The sequence below is a fragment of the Chenopodium album genome, chromosome 11, assembly GCF_948465745.1.
Source record: "Chenopodium album chromosome 11, dcCheAlbu1.1, whole genome shotgun sequence".
Lineage (NCBI taxonomy): Eukaryota > Viridiplantae > Streptophyta > Magnoliopsida > Caryophyllales > Amaranthaceae > Chenopodium > Chenopodium album.
In genome coordinates, this window is record NC_137844.1 from 20,019,268 (window position 1) to 20,026,627 (window position 7,360).

The following is a 7,360-nucleotide window of genomic DNA, read 5'->3' on the forward strand; positions in this document are numbered from 1 at the left end:
CAAGGCCGCGATCTCAAGCTGTATGGGTAATTAAATTGGTGTTGAACCCACTGTGAAGACCTTTGGAGACTGTCACCCCCAACATGTATCAAGTGAAGCGCACAAGAGCATCAACGGACGCACGAGGAAACTCTCCCCTGCTCCTAAGCATGGGCGCGCACGTGCATGGCGCGGGCGCGCAGGCCGTGTGCGCGACCACGCAAGTGGGAGGTGCGGTCGCACAACCTTCCTCCACTACTAGAATCAGGTCGAATTCCGACGGACACATTTTTCCGTCTGAAAAATCGATATTTTCGACGGATTTTAATTCCGTCGGATATTTCCGACAAATTAAACAATTCCGTCCAAAATTCGTCGGAATTTTCCGACAGAATATAAATCCGTCAGAAAATGTCTACTTTTCGACGGAAAATCCGTCAAAAATTACCTTTTCCTATGGATTTATATTCCGTTGAAAATTCCGATGGAATTTTTCGTCAGTATAAATTAAAAAAAAAATAGAAAAAAATTGGAAACCCTAAATCCCCTTCTCTAATTCTCTTATCCGCCCCCTTCCTCATTCTCTTTCATCTTCTTTCCCCTTTTAATTTCCTTCTCTCTCATCTTACCCCTCCTTTCTTTTGTACGCTCAGACTTCTCTTCCTCACTTCTTATTCTCGCCTCTTTCTTCTCTCCTCTTCTTTCCCCTCTTTCCTGTTCTCTTTTATTCTCTTCTCTTTCTCGGCAGTTTGTGGGGGTGGTTTTGATGCGAAATAGTCTCCAAATATTTTAGTTGGTGGTTGATTTGGCTTTAGGGATGGTGTTAAACAAATAAAGGGTTTTTTAACATCAAATTCGACCATGAAAACACTAGATCTAGTGTTTTCGTGGTCGAATTTGGCCTTACTAAACCAAATTCAAGGTTAATTTTGAAGCAAATTAAAGTTTTAAGGTATGTATATGTGTTTTTCATTTTTTAGTTTTAATTTTTAGGTTTCATGGTGGTGATACGTTTTGTGTTTTTTTTTTTAATAATTTTTGGGTTTGCCGGCGTAAAGGAGCAAGCCGTGGTTGGTAGTGGTGGTGGTAAGTTTTCTCTTTTGTGTTTTGCAGTTAGGGTTTGGGCCGGGATTGGTGGGGATTTGGTGGTAGGTTACTTGGGTTGGCTGGGGATTTGGGGTTTGTTTGGTTCGTGGGTAAGGTTTGTTTAGTTTATTTTTGTGTTTATTTATTATTATTTTTTTTCGGGTTTTGGTAGATCTGGCTAGTGGGGTTGGGTGTGGGTCAGGTGAGGGTTTGGCTGGTTGTGTGAGGTGGGGGCTGGTGGTGTGGGGTGACGGCTGGTACGGGTGGCGGTGGGCGTTTGTATTTGTTTTTTTTAAAGCATTTTCCAACGGAATACAGTCCGTCGGAATTTTCCGACGGAATTTGCCTGGCCTGAAAATCACTTCCAACGGACTGAATTTCGTCGGAAAATTGCTTTCGAGGAAAATTCCATCGGAAAAGGTTGTTTTTCCGACAAACGATTGCGACGGAATTTTCGTCGGAAACGGGTTTTCTGACGGAAAATAGGGTGTTTCCGACGAAAAAATTCCGTCGCAATTTGCCTGTTTTCTAGTAGTGGCGAGGGAAAACGAAATTTGCAATCAAAATCACTTAAAGAGCTATTTCCTAGGGTCAAGCTAGATGTCTCTACAAATGACTTCAAAGGAAAATCGCTAAACAAGATCAATCGATAATAATAGCTTCCAAATCAAATTTTCGTGTCATTGAAAACTACTATGCAATCTAGCTTGATAATCAAGGTTAGCTACTCCTCTTCAAATCAAACACATGCAAAAATTCCATCAACCAATTTAATCTCACCACCAAATCAATCAAAAACCCCCCAAATTAGCTATAGCTTATCATTCATACATGCTTCACCACTTCCCTAACAAAGGAACTACTCACTACACATTGTAAAATTGAAAAGCATAACAAAACTAATCATCAATTTCATCATCAACATTGCAATCTAAATATCAACAATCAAATCAAACAAACTATAGAAATTCAACAATATATCAAGAATCAAACATAAAATTGCATTAAAAAAAAGGAAAGAATTCTTACAAAACTTTGATTAATATCAAAGTGAATGAAGATCAAAATGTAGCAATCATCAAATACCAAGGTTCTCTCTCTAAAATCTAAGAACAAATTTTCCAAAATCATGAGCTTCTCTCTCTAAAATTCCAATCTATTACAAATTCTAATTCAATTCTAAGCTAATTCTCAATTAATTCTCTCTTTAGAAATAAAGAAATTCTATATGTAGTAAAACTAACAAAGGAGAAGTTAGTTAGATGTCCAAATGAACTACCGCCACCCGTACCAACCGTCACCCCACACCACCAGTCCCTACCTCACACAACCAGCCAAACCCTCACCAGACCCACACCCAACCCCACCAACCAGATCTACCCAACCCAAAAAAAAATAAACTAAAAAATAAATGAAACAAACCCTACCCACGAACCAGAACAAACCCCAAATCCCCAGCAACCCAAACCCCAGATCCCCACCAATCCCGGCCCAAACCCTAACCGCAAAACACAATAGAGAAAACTTACCACCACCACCACCAACCACCCACCATGGCTTCCTCCTTTTCGCCGGCAAACCCAAAAATTATTAAAAAAGAAAACACAAAAATTATCACCACCATGAAACCTAAAAATTAAAACTAAAAAATTAAAAACACATATATATACCTTATAACTTGAATTTGCTTCGAAATTAATGTTGAATTTGGTTTAATAAAGCCAAATTCGACCACGAAAACACTAGACTATGAAAGAGAAGGAGGAGGGCGGATAAGAGAATTAGAGAAGGGGATTTAGGGTTTCCAATTTTTTTAATTTTTTTTAATATATATCGATGGAAAATTCCGAAGGAATTTTCTAACGGAATATAAATCTATCAGAAAAGGTAATTTCTAATGGATTTTCCGTCGAAAAGTAGATATTTTCTGACAAATTTATATTCCGTCGGAAAATTCCGATGGATTTTTGACGGAGTTGTTTAATTCGTCGGAAATAACCGACGATATTAAAATCCGTCGGAAATTTTGATTTTTTCGACGGAAAAATGTGTCCGTCGGAATCATTCCATCAGAATTCGACCTGATTCTAGTAGTGCGCATTGCTTGATTGATCAATTTCCCGACAAATTAGCAAGTTTATCCTAAGTGCATGTGGATCCTAAATCCCTAGTACTTTGATATTGAATTCTATTGTTGGTTTTGATTGTGTTGAGTTGCTAGTCTAGACCAACGCTATTGTTTAAGATTTCGAAATAGGTTAACTAGAGACTTTAGCTTATACCGCATTCCCTTGGGTTCGACCCGGACTTAACCATATACTTAGGGTTGGGTTTGGTTATAAATTTGGTTTTGATCGGGGATACATAGAAATCAACGACCTAGGTTTTCCTCGCGTCATATATATCTTTAGAAAGGATGCTTAAATTACATTAATTCCTAGTATCATGTTAGAATGTTATTTATTGCTTTCTAGTATCATGATTAGGTTGCTTCCTATTCCTTATATCATGCTAGTATCATGTTTAGGGTTAAAGCTTTAATTTTTAATGTTTAGTGACATGCTAGGAGTTGTTATTAATCATGTTAGTATCATACCTAGAATTCTGCTAATATTATTATGCTTTAATTGAGATTGTTGTTATAATGATGATTGTTGTGTCAATAATTATATGTTTCTTATTATTATTATTGTTATTGCTTGATCACGCCTTCTCTTGCAGGTTGAAAGGGAAATTGTACTTGAAATCACGCTTAATAAGATAATTAATAATTTTATTTAGGCTAATATGGTTTTAATTCAAGTGATCGTTAATAATAGATTTGTTTGTGCATTAATAATCAACCAACATAGATTAAACAGGTTTAGGATTAATATATTGATTGTATGTTAGTCAGAAAGCGCACATGAATATGAGAAGAATAAAGTAGAGGCCTATTTAGGGTAGGTTCAATCTCTTTTAGGTTGGATTTGTACCTTCATCCCCGAATATCCAGTCATGGTCCCGGACCACTATGGAGTTGGCGATCTCATGGATCGTGAAGGGATGTAACCTTCACCTAGTAAACGGTTTACAAGTTCCTAAAACTTGTTGGCGACTCTTTTGCTCTAGCTTCCTTCCCTTTGGACGCCACCATGCCTAAGTGTATGATCACAGTAGGGCTCAAGTGTGGGATGCTTGAAATTATTCCCTACACATCTCATCAAGTTCAATCCAGATGACAACGATCACCTCACCGAAAGCAATTCACTCTGAAGTTGCTAGAAATTTAGGATCTTGTATCAATGTGGTTACTTTTATAGTTTATGGGATGATGTAGTTTACAATGTTTTTATTAAGCTACTACATTTACAATTCTGAAACTAAAATTCTAATTTTTTTTTTTCAAACAACAAATTAAATTTTAAATGTTGGATTTATAAATCTAAATTTTTCCCAAACAAAAACTTTGGAATTGAATGTTAGTATTTGAAATTCCATATTTGAAATCAAGCATTTGAAATTAGGAAAAATACACTATAATAATCCCAAATATTGTCGATTTACTTCTAATAATCCCAACTAAGGTTTATTTTTAATAATCCTAACTATGCCCTGACTTTGCCTCCAATGGTCCCAAATGGTCAATACCAAGTCAACAACTTGTTGTAACAGGTACCAAATATACACGTGTTAACATGTGATTGGTCTAAAATTTATAAAAAAAAAAAAAAAAAAAAAAAAAAAAAAAAAAAAAAAACCCTAAAAACCCTTAACAACCATCACCGCAAAACCCAAGGGCCAAGCCCTAGCCCATCGAAAACGGCCATCTGTAGACATCTACTTTTGGCCTCCCACCCCGAGAGAAAGTGCTATTACGATGAATAAAACCATCTTTGTATTGGATCAACGTGAAGAATGCTTATGGACAACTGATTAAGTCACAAGAATGCAAAATGACTAACCTAACCCAAAACAAAATGAATTAAGGTCCAAACTAACTAAGCCCGATCATAATTAGGCTTAAGCCCGAGGTTAAAACCTAATTATGACGGATTTAGAGGTTCCTAGGTTAAAAATCAATGCTGCCGCAAAAAAATCCGCGCGCATCTCAATGAGTAACACTGATCTGGCGCGCGCAACTCACAAGGTTGCGCGTGACACCCAGCGCAACCTCTAGTGATTCGCTTGCGGAAGATTCAGAATTTCATAAAAATATAAAATTGAATCTTACCATAATACTGCGCGCAAGACATTCAGTTGGGCTACCCATAGCAACTCAAAACCCTAAATGCATCCATTCCCTATAAATAGAGGCTTAATACGAGGCTAAAACAGACAAAAATTAACCTAAAACTCTGGCAGAAACCTTGTAAACTTGTGTAGTACCAACCCTCTTGTCCTAAACACTCACCCCTTTAACACTTGTTACTACGATGGAGGTTCCCGAACAAAAAGGAGTCCATAAGTGTTCTAAACGAAGATCTAGCAAGAAGAAGTGGTATATTCCCGAGCACTTAGATCAATCACCTTTGTTTTCTTGTTTAAATAACTTTTAATTAATTAATTAGTGTTGTTTGATCAGTTTAACCGAACTTTTAAAGAATATTCCACATAGTATCTTGTGTTAATTAAAGAATAGAATTGAATAATTAATTATTGATTGATCACCTAAGTTAAGGCAAATCTTGTTTATTTATTGTTCTTTTCACGAATATTGATTAAATAAGAATAACGACTTTTGCAATGTAATTCCTACATGATTGACGCGTTTAAATAAAATCAACTAACTTAGTTTTTAGGTATCACGTTGCACATATTGTTTGGTGATGAAATTTCAAAAAAGGAAGAGCTTGTAGAGGCCGTACTAGGGCTAGGAAAGAGATTCCCCCCTAAAGGGAACGTTATTTTAGTACACTCGCTTCCGAACTCATTTCTGGTACACGTAGACCAATTTGGGCATGGGTAAACTTACGATTCGTGCTAAATATCCCTTAAACTCTACTTGGGAGAAAGGCATGAACGAGGTTTATGAGTTCTTCTAAAACTCATTGGCGACTCCTACTTGTTTCTTACAAAAAAAGCGTAATGATAGGATCAATTCTAATTCAAGGTCCTCTAAACAGTCAGGAATTCAAATCCTAATACACCCTAACAAGTGTAAAGTCCTAAGCTTTTAAAGGGCCATGGGAATTTAAGGAGAAGGATCCCCTACGATGGGCACACCCTCCTTACAGTGGCGACTCCGCTGGGGACTTAGAGGTTACAAGATTAATTTTCAGTTATAGTCCAAGGTTTCCAACATTAGGTTGCTTATGGTTTGTGACGGGAATTAACTTGGATAATCTCTAGTTAGAGAGCGAGACTTGAACACATAATATCTTCCTTTTTCACAAAAGTAAAAGCCAAACAAGCAACATTGCATCATGCATAAATCATAGCACACTATAACCTTTGGGGATTGGCTCATTGACTAGGGGTTGCCAACACTAGGCTTCTATCCCGAAATCAATAACAATCATCCCACCCATATCGTCAACCAAATGTTGGGAGGGCTATGTCATGATTCAACACATTGAGTGATTGATTTGTGCATCGTTCCTTAAGATATGGTACCTTTGGACACCCAAGCTTTTGACCTTAGAAAGGCCTTATGTGAATCTTGGCTTATGGTATGCTGATGTGATTATATGACTATATGCGACGTGTTTAGGACAGCTTTTTTAGTTTGGTTAGGTTCCCAATTGCGAAGTTGTCCCTTCGTAATTTAGAGTCGCATTCGAAGGGTATCATACAAAAAATCGTAAATAAAAAAGAGAAGACGAAACTGCTCGTAAAAAAAATTGCACGAGCAGGTGTAGCGCGCAACTCATGAAGTTGCGCGACCACGACCAGCGCAAGAGCCAGGAATGCGCGCGCCTACCCCGCGTGCAACCTGGTTACTTGCGCGCGCCTGCTGTTATGAAGATCCTTTTGATTCCTCAAGAACAATTAACTTGTACAAACAATATCATTATTAATGAATTGTTTAAAGGCGATGTTATCCATTCGAATGCATCTTGCGTCTTTTTCCTTTTTTCCTTTTTTTCTTCTTTTCTTCTAAACAAGCATATAGATTTCCCTAACCTTTCGTACTTTCTTTAGGGCCGGTTTCCAAGCTTGGGAACGAAGACTCCCGGGCGCTCGCATTCTACGTTTACTATCAAACAATTGACCCCTTTTAAACCACCTTCCCTCAATAACCTACTCTAGTCCAACGACGATGTCAACCATAGAGCAACTCCAAGAAGAGATTGTTCATTTCAGAGAAGAAAAG